Genomic DNA, 14,243 nt, shown 5'->3' on the forward strand with positions numbered 1-14,243 from the left:
CCTTTGGTTCATAGGATAGGAATTTTATAGGAATACGAAAATCATAGGAAGTGAGATGACATGCATCTCAATTCCTATAGAGAAAGAGATGCCATTTGATGCATAGGATAGGAATTTTTCCATTGAGTCTAGGCTAACGTACTGGTAATTTGCTCTAAAAACTATAGTAGTAACTTGTACTCGTACATGCACGTAATTAATTAAACAAACGTATGGGCGAGACAGACACACACTCTAACTACTAGTACTACTAATTCTCACATGATGGCCAAAAGCCGTCGTTCTCCTTCCCGGCTTTGTTGGCGACACCCCACCGTGCTTGGATCTCCGCCGACCTCTCCACAGCAGCGCGTGCGTCCTCTTCTTTCTTGCAGCGGCGGGCCTCTCTTTTCTTGAGTGTTTTCTGACTTTTACTCTCCCTCTGTGCGGCTTTGGCCGCCTCTTGCTCTACCGCCCATTCGGCCTTGGAAGCTTCAAATTCCTCCCACATAGGTGTGAGGTCGCGAGCGGCGATGAACTCGGCACGGCGGGATGCCATCGCTTCCCTACCATTTTGTGTGCAGTCGTGGGCGGCGAGGAACTCGGTGCGGCGGGATGCCATCGCTTCCTTACCGATTAGTGTGTGGCGCGGTGGCATGAACGACGCTTGGTGAGAGCTCTGGGGTGGAGTGACCGGACAACCGTATAGTGCATTGGTTTGTCAAGAGCTCAAGGACAGAGGATGAAGGAAATTTGGATTCCCCTTCAATCCTGATCATTTATATCGAGTAAAATGCACTGGCGGTCATCGAACTTGTCTTGATAGCTCACTTTGATCATTGTATATGAGATATGTGGATTATACGGTCACTGGCTCAGCGTATAGCTCCGTATTTGTCTGGTTGACCGGTCAAACAGTCTGCATGCGCCTCATCAGCTCGTGTTCTTTATCTATTTATCTATGCGGGCCTACCTGTCAGTGGAGAAAGAAATAAAACCAAAATTAAGCGTATGTGAGGAATCAAACCACGGACTCGTCCCTGCAATGCACACTCGTCAGTCAAATGAAAATGAAATACTTTGCGTTAAATGCACAAACTGATTTTTTTATATTATGCGTGATGCACACATTGGCGCACACCGTCCATAGAGGCAAGTAGCATGTACACGTGCAGACACTCACGCTCACGCTGTCAAACCATGCTAATGCATGCACGTCTCCCTCTCAATCAAAGTCCTGCTCATGGCGCAACGCAAACAGCGAGCCCGTCACGTGCGCGCCCCTGCGGTGCCTGACATTACTGTTTAGACGTTTGCTGGAGGCCTCCGCGAACACCAAGCATGTATTCACCTGGCTCAACACCAACGGTCATACTCGTGCTTGGGCACTGAGCTGCTCGACATTAGCCATGGCTCTGCCACGACACGACGATGTGACTCGGCGCCTTGCTTTTGTATATCATCCATCACAATGACAATCTATAAAATAGCCTAGCTAGAGAGGGTACTATGGTACCTATATATGTATCATGAGCGACCGATCATAGTGCCACTACACACGAGTGTGTGTCTGATCGATTCGTCCATTATTCGTACGTTATGCATGGTTGTGTGGTGTCTAATGGTGGTCGTCGAAGGCTAGCTGGCGACAAGAGCGGTGGCATGGACGCCTGGTTGTCAATACGTGTTGCATACGCTTTAAAGGCTCGTCATCCATGAGTTCAAATTTTACCACCACACCAGCGTCTGACCGCCCTGGCCTACCGAAACCCCATCCATCACTAGCACGCGCTTCCCGCCTGAAACGGTCATCGTCTCTCCAGAACGTCAATGCCGCAATCACGGGACTTAACTGCAGGTGCAGTTGGTGTGTCACTGACATGCGGACCAGATGCCTGTTGGGCCCACATGTTAGTGACCCAACTGCACCTACACTTAAGTCACTGAAGCAGCGTCCGCATTCACGCCCGACGCGGCATCTCACTGGCGCCGGCATTGCAGCAGTGCGACGGCCGAGAGAGCGCCACCCACGCAGCATCCCGGTGCAAGCGACTGCTCCGCGTTAACGACACCATGGCCATCCTTCCGTCCGCTGCCCACATTAATGACACGCGGCTGCCGACGAAACTACTCCGGCGCCAGCCGTCCATCCGTCTGCCGCGGCTCATTGCCATTCACCCGCTATATTAACTTGAGCCCCAGCTCCCAGCCATGGTCCAAGACCCACACTCATTCTCCTCCGGTCCCTTCCTTCTGTCAGCACCACTCCAACCATGGCCTCCTAGTGCTCCAAAGCTCTCTTGGACGTACTATCGTAGGAGCAGATGAAGGACATCAGCAGTTCCGCTCCGGCCGAGCTCCAAAGCTCTCTTGGACGTACTGTAGTAGGAGCCTGCGAGATGAAGGAGATCGATGGCTCCCCCCGGCCACCCTCCGTCGCCACGACTACAAGGCCGGCGCGCGTGCGCGGGCGCAGCCGGCAGGGAGGAAGAGTAGTACACGGTAGGTCGCCGCCGCTCTGGTCCCCGGAAGGCCACCGCTCCTCCACTCAGTCGACGCAAAGCTTGGTGGCATAAACATCGGCGGCTGATTAGCCCCTTGACGGCGATGTGGAGGCGGAAATCTTCAGAACCTTGTGCTCCGGAGGAGGAGGTTATCGAGGCGGATGAGGAGGAGGCAAAGGCAATGGCCGACTTTCTCGGGGTTCATGGCCGGACATGGTGGTCGGGCACCGGCGATCGTTTAGATTAGGTTTACAGTACGTTTTAGTTTGGTTTGTGCGAAATATGTAATGAATTTCGTCTAGTTTATAGGAAAAGTTTTCAAAATGTAATGAATTTCATCTGGTTATTTTGAAATTTGCTTTGTTTGCATGAATTTCGTCTGGTTAGTTCATATAGTTGTCGAAAGGTATGCGGGCAGCATTGGATGGCATCCTCTGGCATCAGTGTCCTCGACAGATGCCGGTGTAAATTTTTGGGCCAGCGCTGGATATGCCCTAACTATCATGCTATAATCGCTAACAGTGCTCCATTATTTCACAGGGAACAGTTATCCCTCGATCAAAATCAGATCTGCCGTGTTTCGCACTCCTCCCACGTAAGAGTGTAGACTCTTGCTTACATAAAAATGGAGCAAGTGGACGGCACTGTAGCACGTCATATCACTCAAACTAGCCCGCCTAACGCGCGGGGAAGCGCCGCCCTTATCCTTTTGTTCTGGATTTCTATCGATCGATCCCACGAAAATGTCACACTTTGCAAGTTCAAAAGGAAAAGGCGGCACACTTACGACTCGTACGCGTCGCATTCGCATCGCACCCCCGAAACTCCGGCTCACACGCCGCTCACCAGAGGGGACACGCCTTGTCTTGCATTTTCACTGACATGTGGGACTGCAATTGAATAAATTGTCAATAGCCAAAATCTAATCGCTCGGCGGGCGTCGGCTAAGAAGAGAGAGACGGAGGAGGGAGAAGAGATCGCCCGCCCACTGTGCACGGACTCAAAGAAATATATGGTGATAATGTGAGGTAGGCCATGCGGGAGTCCGGACCGCTTCCAAGCCCGCTTCTGACAGCCCTGGCCCACCAGAAAACCCCTCCCCCTAGCACGCGCACTCCCCCTCAGACGCCAGTTGCCCGCATTCATAGCAAGTAGTACTAGTAAAATACTGGGCTATAAGCCCGCTTATGTGGAGGAGAGGGAGGCATTGACAAAATCGAGGAGTGGGCTCTGCAAGAGCCCGTCTCTACACGTGCTCCTTGGTATAAAAAAACTAATTCTAAAAAAGAGGTATAAAAACAATTGTGTCTAAAAAATAAAGGTAAAAAACATTTGAGAGGAAATACATAGAGAGAAAGTGTGAAAAAGTTGTAACCTTATAGCCAACCTTAGAGTCAACACTATGGTAGTATTACATGAGGAAGGAGGGAGTGGCACACATGCCAAGTTCACTCGGTTGCCGTGTTTCACACTCCTCCATCGTAACAGTGGAGATAATAGCTTTCATCAAAAATAAAGAATGAAGACGCGTTGCTCGTCCTCTATATCGGAAAGAATACTTTTATTCGCCGACATGTGGGACGTCGACCATCCTAGTCCACCTTCCATGTACAAAATTATCATGTCCACCCCGGTCGTAGCGCAGGCCCAATCTTTCCCACTGTAAGTTGGTCGGACGAAGGAACCATCATGACTTCATTGAATTCAGCTTCTTCAAGAAAACTTACTGTACCCGCAATACTACTACCACACGCGAAGACTGGATGGCACTGTACCACGTCATGTCACTGAAACCCACTAGGCCAAACTAACCCGCCTAGGATTTGTACTCCCACCGTTTCAAAGTTAGTAGTACAAAGTTGAGTCATCTATTTTGGAACGGAGGGAGTACGTCTCTGTACTGCTATGATTTTGTGTTCTAAAAAAGGTACGTCTCTGTACTTTTGCTACGATTTTCCTACCATATGAACCAAATGAGGCCTCAATGTATCCGTGTAGACTATTGTCTGATCGATACTTAAGCCTACAATTTTAGGAGCTTGGGCTATTGGCCGATCAACAACGGATCAGACCTATAAGCATACCACGAGCTCGTCAGCCCCAACGTTTCTCTTCGGTGAGTGTTTTGCAAGTACTATAGCTCGCACAGCAGCTAGCCTACTAACACCAAGAACCATCAAACAAGCCCTGCTGATATGATAAACAGTTCAAACTTACATCAAAGTATGCCATATATTACATCAAAAGTTGGTGAGGATACATCTGTTTCCATAACTCTAAGCGGGTTCGCATGATTCACTATTAGCAAGTATCACCCACACAAGATAGTGCACTAGCCCTAAGATGGTTTGATAACACACATCGTTCTGGTAATTAAACACAATGCAAACTACCTTGAAGGATTAGCGCGACCAACTATTTCTTGTCATCGATCTCTCGGGCAATGACCATGCATGGACAGCGGCATGGGAATCGATCTCTGGGGCGATGTCCACTGGACAGACTGCGACATCGGAATCGATCTCTAGGACGATGTCCACAGGATGGACACCGGCATCGGAATCGATCTCCGGGGCAATGTCCATAGGACGGACCGCGACATCGAAAACGATCTCTGGGGCGTTGTCCACAAGACGGGCCGCGACATCGGAATCATCAAGGACATCCACCGACACCTGCACAACCTAACATATTAGCAAGCACATTGCAAATAATCAAAAACCAAAACTATGGTAAGCATTATTTTTTACCTTGTGCAGCTCACCGGGGGATCCCATCCCATCGGGGGCCATCTCCTCGTCCTCGATGGGGGACATCACCTTGCCAGGGGAATGCTGCTTCTCAACGGCGACTATCTCCTCAAAATCAGCCTTGAGCCTCACATAGGTGGCCATTAGAGTTTCCAGGGTAGGCACGTGGGGCCCTTGTTGTTCTTCTAGCTTTCTTTGAGGAGTTCATCCGCCAACGTCGTCAACTCTTTGCCGGTGCTTGTTTCTTGGATTTCTTCGTCTCCATGGTTTGGCCCACCAACATGGTCAACTCGTTGGTTGGTGCTTGCTTCCTGGAGATCCCTGTCTCTAGTGGGTTGTCCGCCAGCAACTCTTTGCCTAGTGCTCCAGGATCCATCAATGAACTGACAAACAAAAAGCAATCGAAAGGAAAGCACAATCGCAATGAAAATGGGAAAAGAATAGGTTGTCAGAATCGGTCGGTGCTTGACAAAAAGAAGATTCTTGGAATGAAAATATAGTAGCATCACTGATTCACCCACCTTTCCTTCGTCGGTACAGAAGAAAAATGGCAGAAGTGAGTAGCCTGGAGTGAGGTTTTCTTCAAGAAAGGGGAGAAAGGGCTTCAATGAGCGTTCCAGTGAAATGATGGTTGCTCCGTCCAGTCCAAGTTCGAGGCCACTTCGAGGCCACTGTACCACTGCTGGTAAAGGTGTTGGTTTTTGCGATATGACGGGTCATGACGGCCACACCGAGGTGACCGGTGAGTCTCGACTGTAGCACCTCGCTGTGATTTTGTGGATGGCACGCGGGCCCGGATGCTTTGATGTCCCACGTGTAGATAGAGCGGCTAGTCATATACTCAATATTGTGCACCGCAACCAAGGCGGAGAGGAAAACGCGAGAACTACGTATTTATTTACGGTGTAGATTCACTCATTTTGCTCCATATGTACTCATTCAGGGTGTAGTATAGTCACTTGTTGAAATCTCTAGAAAGGCAAATACTCCTTTTCGGTTTACAGGGATATACTAGCAAGTACTACAATAGTGGGCTCACATAGCAATTTTGTCTCATGCAAGAGCCTGGCTATATGCGTGCTCCAAGGCTCCGTACCATGCCCCACCCCTACACAAAGACTGCCACGCGAGCGTTCGCAACTGCCACATTTGGGTTGCGCTTGGCTCTTTGCCTCATCGAGAAGAGGAACAATGATGTTACTACTTCTACAACATCGAATCAACTGCTGCATGTCCGTCCACCGCGTGCATGCAGGAGTAGTAAGAAAAAGCATGTCCTCGTCTGCAAGCCACCGCGCGCATGGGCAAGGGAGAAGGCATGTAGTAGTAAAATCAAGCTTCTCCTCATTGTACGAGTTGACGCGACACATCATAGCACTGGCCCCACATCCTTGCCTCTATACTTGGCTAAAAGACCCGCAGTGTACAATATATTTGCTGCAACCTCTAATATTTACCCCACACAAATGAAAAAATATATTCCTGTATTGACCAGATGAGCGTGTAAACTACAATCACCGGGATGACAGGTAGGGCCAGAAGATTATTTTAATCAAAAAAATTGCTTCGAGATGGCCTCATAGCATGGAGCCGACCCCAGCGATTTTTAGAGGCACGGTACACGCTATCCTAGACTACTCAACACATGAAACTGCCACACGAGCGTCCGGGCTGCGCTTGGCTCTTCGCCTCTTCGGGAAGTCGAACAATGATGGAGTACTAATGTAGTGGAGTACTACAGTATGCTTGTGGCCATCTGACACCGAATGAACTGTTGCATGTCCACCGCGTGCGGGAGGGAGAGCGTGTAGCGAAAGCTTCTCCCAGTCCTGCTAGCTACCACGCTCATGGGCGAGGGAGGGACGCAGCTTCATTGCCTTACTGCTCCTGCCTTCGGGTGTATGACATGTGGGCCCAACTGGTGGCTGGCCCACCTGTCATACAGCCAAAGGCAGGTGCAGTTAAGGCACCGGAACTTTGTCCCCGAGGGAAAGGGCATTGTAATCAAACTTCTCGTTGTTGTAAGAGTTGACGCGACACATCAAAGCACTGCACTCGATATATTTCAATAATTTGCGTTTACCGATGCATTAATTACAATGCATGCATGCCATGACTTTCCTTTTGATACTTGCATGTGTTGATTTAATGCACCTTGAAGTACTAGTATGAATATGTGACGATAAAGCTTTGTAATGCCCCGGCACTAAAGCAAGAGATGGTTGTGCACGAGGAGGGATGACAAACGAGGAGCTCTGTCCTGGTTTATTGGTCCCTATGATAATCTGGGCCAAATTTTGACTATGAATTTAACTAACCAAATGTTCATGCATGTCACAAAAAATTACATCATTGAAAACTATGTTCAAATACGAACCAAACGATATAATTTTTGTTAACATGCACTAACATTTCGTCTGTTCAATCTTTGGTCAAAATTTAGCAGCAATTACAAAGGAGCCCAATAAATATTGTACTCTTACATTTTGTTTTGAGGATACTCCCACATAGAAAATATAAATAATAATGCAAGTTGGGGCAGCCCACGTTTCCGATAATTTTAGCCGTGGGCTTGTTCACAAATTTTACGAGGCGGTGGTTGTTCATTTAATGGAGGGTCTTGTACCAGACTTGAACGATACAAAGTGCGACCTGGCACACCATAACACCACTTGGAATAAGTGGGTAGCTATCTCAAAAAACAATCAACAACTCAAGAAAACGGTGACCTGGCACATACACAATTTTAAACGATTATTTTGATGGAGTGAAAAAGGAAAACTACCCCACTATGTATATATATATGCCGGAGCCTCCGCGCTTGCTTGCTAGGGTTGCTCTATTCACACACTCTCATCCTCTCTAGATATATACAAGATAGCGGTGGTAACACTGTCTTTCTATCCTCACCGCTGGTTACAGATCCAGATGTATCCCCTTCCGCCGGTGAAGGGGGGGAAGGGCAGCGTTTAGGCCGTCGTCGACAGCAAGGGAGGAGACCCACTGCCGGCCGCACCGTTATCTCTGGCCAAGCACCGGCGCGGGAGGTCCTCCGATCCCTTCGCTGTTGCCATAGAGTGGGCGGATCCTGCCTCCCTCCGCCCACCTATCCACATCCCGACGACCTTCAGGTATTTCTTCCTTCGAAACTAGCGTAGGTCTACTTCCCCAGCTCGCTACATCACTGCATGTGCATCGTTCTCTACCTCTGAGCCCCTCTCGATCGGATGGTCCAACATCACCTATTTTTTTCTTCTATTGTTAGAGGTAAAGCTACTTCATGGAGTCGAATCTTGTACTTGGTTCAAACAAGAAATAAAAGGGGGGGATTTAGTATGTACATCATACTTGGTAAAAACAGGAAGGAAGGGGGGTGAAAGTAGTACAGACTGGTCACCCAACCGGTCTCTTGGTCGAAAAGGGAAATATAAGTGAAACGCTGTACATAGTGGTATGACCAGGACTTGATTTACTATCCACACATAGGAGTAGGTGGCTAGAGTGAACAAAAATGGGACCAACCCAGATATGTTTCTTGAATGTTTGTTTCTCGGGGCAACAAACTCTGAATCACCACTTTATGTCCCTGTTTAGGTACATGGTGCTGGACTGCTGGTGCACCCACTGGAATGTCAGAATGGAACAATTGGTTCATTTCGGTGGAACTGCACAAAGGGAGATCTCTGTTCCAATCCTCATCATCCATCTTGGCACCATAACCTTCCTTTAGGTAAGAATGATATTTAATGCATGTGTCCATCTCTATTTTGCGACTGCCATGAGAAAATAATGCTATTGTTTACTAGTACACTTGTACTCCCGCAGTGACAAAACCAATTCTGAAATAGAAGGCCAATCATGTACTTGGTTTCACCAACTGGCGAGGAGAAAGAGAAACAGAGCATGAAGCGGAAGAAGAAGAAGCATAAAGAGGAAATGGAGATCACACGATGGTACCGTCCTATGTTATCCTGACATCTTGCTACTGGTATTGTATTGTTGTGTTGCTACTAGTCTTAATTTACTTGGAAGACTAGCAAGATGCCCGTGCGTTGCACGTAACATCAAGATGCATTTGTATGAGTAGTTTATCTTGTGAGAGAAAAGGATTAACGAGGGAAGGCCTTATTTGCAAATGTGGAGAGGGTTGTGGGTACCTTTTTGCAAAATTGCCATAGTTTCCTTCCTATCCGTCAGATATAAATCGGACGGCCTATATTGCAGGATGGCAGGCGCACCATCATGACCAACTCTGTTTTTTATAAGAGTAGAGTAGATAAGAGTAGAGTAGAGATAGATAGAGAAATGTAGTAGAGTAGTACTTGGGTTGACGACACATCATACTAATTAACTGGATTCTGGATGCATCCGTGACCCAGCTCTACACGATCAACACTGGCAAGGTGATCTTGCTGAAGCTCGAGGCCTCAGTCGAGGCCATTCAAGGGCTCCGACAATGTCTACCTTACATGTGAGACGATCCTCCAGGGAGCCCTTCCAATTCTGTTGTCTCTCCTGCAAGGTCACTTAATTAATTAGGAGTACTTAAGTAGCACTAATTTATTGCTACCTAATTTTCCTGTCGGAGTTAAACAAATCTTTAGTAGCACCCTATGCTGAATCATGTACGTGTGTATGTTTGTCTGTGGAGGTGAATCATGTGGTGGAGCAGGGTGGGAATCTTGGTAGTGTCATGACATAATAGTGCTATTGTTTTGCATGTCAATTTATTGCCATTGGTTCAATGAGGCAATGTTTTGCGTATTGTCCATCATGAATTTGATGCTACTTTTAGAGTAATATGCTAATATCTCTGTATCCTTTCTCACTAAGCTAATGAAGGTTTCACCTTGTTCCTACTGGCGCAAACAGGGATCATGTTGTGCCAATCATACATTTTAGTGGAACTACACAAGACAATACAATGAACTGTATCCCAGCCAATGCTTTAACTCTGCTGGAAGTTCTTGATAATCTTTCCATATAATCTCAGCACTGGTAAACAAGAGTGATTTCAACCATACATTTGAAGTGCACAAAATATATACTATTGAGTGATTCCATTGAGTGCTTTATCATCTCTTCTGGGTCTACATGAATAAGTTTTTTGCTCAGGTTGGTACCGGCCTAAGGCCTTCATCCATATTAGTTTCTTGTCATCTCTATTTGTATCATGCTACTGTCATGACAAACTCCTTTATATTTGCACATTAATGTTATGCAACCTATGATACATGGCAATGCTTTGAGTGTTGAGATAATTGGCACAGATTAAATAAACTAATACCTCTCTTTAAGCAAGACTACTATGTTGCTAACTTTACCCATTAAGATAATGAGGGTGCTTCTATTTGTTAGTGTATGTTTCATCAACTAGTCCCACTATTACAGTAATCTCACTCTCTCAATATGTGTGCCAACAGGGATGCTCGATTTTGGTGGGACTGCACAAAAACTTTGGGTGCTTCATGTCCTTGACTGCTTCCTTCCTTTCCTGTCAGTCGCTTATCTCGGCTTGCTTCCTTCCTTTGCTGTCAGTCGCTTCGCTTATCTCGGCTTCCAGCTAAAGGAAAGAGTAATTGATATGCTACCTCACACATGTTGGTACTGGTTTTATCCTAATTATTGTGATTGTCATATGTATTGGTAATTTGGTATTGTGCTATTGTTTGCCTATTTCATAAAGGAGTAACTTGGAGCCTGAACTCGCAGGCAAATCATTACATTGGGCGATTTCAGTAGAACTGCACAAAAAGATCAGATGGACAAATACTTATGCTGCTGCTATGTACTCAAAAGTTCACACAGACAAGCATCAATGTTGACAAGAAGAAGTGCCTATATTCATTCGAGTATCAACCAGCGTCAACCAGTTGTCAAACTCCAAGTATTAGGAGAGTGAATGCCAAATGTGCTGCTGGTCCACCACGGACTGGGAGGCTAAAAATACAAGTTGTATGGTGTAGAGGCAAGTAAAAAAACGCCATCGAGAGCCATCCACTGAAAAAAAATCGCGTCTGATGTGCTTCTTCAGTCGTGCCGTCGGCCCCCTCTTTAATCCAGTTCACTCCATTCCCCAGCCGGCAGCACGGGACGGAAGTTTATTTCCCCCTCGCGCCTGCCAGGGGATTGAAGAAGCGCGGCATCGAATCCAACACGGTGATGGCTGGTTATCCAAGTGATTTTCAGATAAGAAACTGCATGTTTTAGAGGCAGAGCATTTAAATCAACAGGCACTTTTCAAACATGGATGACAGAATGTTGGAAATTTCATTCATGGTAAAAAATGGAACTAACAGCAAGTTAACATCATGCTGATCAGCATTCATGTATAGCACATCTTCATATGATGCAAAGTCAAAAAGATATGCTATTTTCAAAATGGCAAGACAATTTTTTTTTAACTGGGAATGGCAAGACAATGTTGAGTGTGCGAAAAACTGAGTAAACTAGGGAGGAAATTTTGGCAAGTGTTAGATATTTTTCAGCTCCACCAGTTGGAGTCGAACCCGGGCAGTACAGCTTTTGGGTGAGAGGGCTGCAACCACCGGGCTAGTGCGGTAGGTTCGAAAGAATGAAGGCGTCTTCCCCGGCTCTGGTTGTTTCCCGTCCGTGTGCGCTCTCCGTGGTGCCGCCGTATGCCGTTGTCAACATGGTCAATAAACGAGAGGGGTCCGGAGAGGAGTGTACGCCGAGAGACTGATAGTGGGGAGCCACCAGGTCTAAGCCGTACGCAAGCAAGTACCCCATTGGAAAAAAAGCTTCCTCCTAATTGTATACTGACATTGGGGCCCACGAGTTTGTCAACCTTAATCAATAAACGAAACAAATTTCCAATGGATCTTTCTTTTTTTTTTGTTGCGGGAAAGGGGTATCGGGGATCTAGCTGGTATATTTTTTCCAGAGGGCGAACAAGTATCAGCTAGGCCTAAGTTTTGTTTTTTAACATACGTAGCCCTTGACATACGGAGACAGTGGTTTCAACTTATTTTTTGGGTCCATACCGGCCCTGTGGGCCTCCCAGCGTAGGTTTTACTTTTTCTTAAAGATCGGCAGCCCAATGTATTTTTTTAATAAAACACATATCTCTGTTTTATTTATCTATATATAAGAATAATAATGCTGTGTCCAATTTATGTTTTCCCTTCTAACAACATTATATTTATTTATATTATTACTATTATCATATATTTTATAGAGACTTATATATACATCATAAAAACATGCCACGTGTTATTAACTTATAAAAGTAAATATTTAATAGAAGTTCGCAAGGAAAATCCTGGTTGTTTTTGACTCACGGGCAAGGAGAATCCTCGTTGTTTTTGACTCACAGGCAAGGAAAATCCTGGTGATTGCGTACAAAAGCTTGCGAAGATTTTAAGGAACAATGTAATAATAATGCGCTCATTTCTGTTTTGAGCAATAACTCGCTAATTTGCTAATTTTATATATAAAAATTGTGTCGCTTCGGTTTATTTTTTGATATTAATTGCTCCTTCTAACATAACATTATATATAGAGCGAGCCCAACTAATTCGTGTATTTCAAGAGAGTACAAATGGGCTGGGATTTCTTAGAAAATATTAAATGGGCCGCATTGACGTGAAACTATTTGTTCACCCAGCCCAGCAAATGGACTGTAAATTCTAGAAAACATGGGTTAAATATATGCCACATTTTTGCAGGCTGACATGTGGGCCAATAGGTCGAAGCCTATGCAAGGCGTTGTTAACTTGGTTAACAAATGATTATGACATCCACAGCCATTGGATTTATATCCAACGGCCGGCATGCACCTTCAATCTCTCGTCCTCTTCCTCCAATGTCACCGGGACCGCCTGGTCCAGCCTCCGGCGGCTAGTGGCTCTGCTTAGCACGCATCGCTGTGAAGCGCTACCCCACCACCGGCCAGGCTATCCCTCCACACCTCATGTTATTCTCCACCGACTACAGCCCCACGCCGCACCAGAACCAGTTATAACCCTTGTACTCCTCTCAATCTGTGACTCCACTGCCGCGTCTTCCCATCTCTGGGTCGTTCCCGTCTGGGGCCTCGCCGTCGTCCACCGCCTCGCTGCGCTTGGTGCGGCTTTGTCAACAAACAAGAGTCATCGGAAGAGGACTGTACGTGGAGAGCCTCACAGCTGGGACCCACGAGGTCCATGGTCGCACGCAAGGAAAGTTCCTCCTTATTAAGCTGAAAAAATGTTTCATCCCCCTAACAGCTGGGACCCACCGGCTGTATCTTGGCACGGAAGGAAGTGCCTCCTTGTTATGTGAAAAAAACTATTCCTCCCGTTGACAGCTGGGACCCGTCAGATTTGGTTGCTGACTTGTGGGACTACTAAGCGAACGTGTACGCAGGGCTTTGTCAACTTAATCAACAAATGATTCTAGCATCTAGACCGTTGGATGTTAATCCAACAGCCGTGCTCCTTCTTCAACCTCTATTCTCTCTCCTGTCTCCCGTGGGTAGCACTGCGACAGTGTTGCCGCACACCGATCCAGTCAAGTTTCCCACTCCTCTCCATGTGCGACTTCACTGCCGCGTCTTCCCCATCTCTGGGTCATTCCAGTCTGGGGTCTCGCCGTCGTCCACCGGCCTTGGTGTGCTCGGCACGATTTGGTCAACGTGGTCAACAAACAAGAGTCATCGAAAGATGACTATACGTGAGAGGCTGACAGTGGCGACGCACCACGCCCATGGACGCATGCATGCAACTGCATCCTTTTTACCCTGAAAAATAATGTTTTCTCCCCATGACTGTGGGACCCACCAGCTACATCTTCGCACACAAGGAAGTGCGTCCTTATTATGGGAAAAAAAAAGATTCCCCCTGACAGCTGGGACCCAGCAGCTATATCTTCGCACGCAAGGAGGTGCGTCCTTATCCTCCCTCACAGCTGGGACCCACCCGGTCGAAGCGTATGTACCATTGTCACTCTTGTCGCGGATGTGTACGTACATACTGGTCGATCATTGCTCTGCAACTATGAACCATGGCCG

This window comes from Aegilops tauschii, chromosome 3 (assembly GCF_002575655.3).
Source record: "Aegilops tauschii subsp. strangulata cultivar AL8/78 chromosome 3, Aet v6.0, whole genome shotgun sequence".
NCBI classification, from domain to species: Eukaryota; Viridiplantae; Streptophyta; class Magnoliopsida; order Poales; family Poaceae; genus Aegilops; species Aegilops tauschii.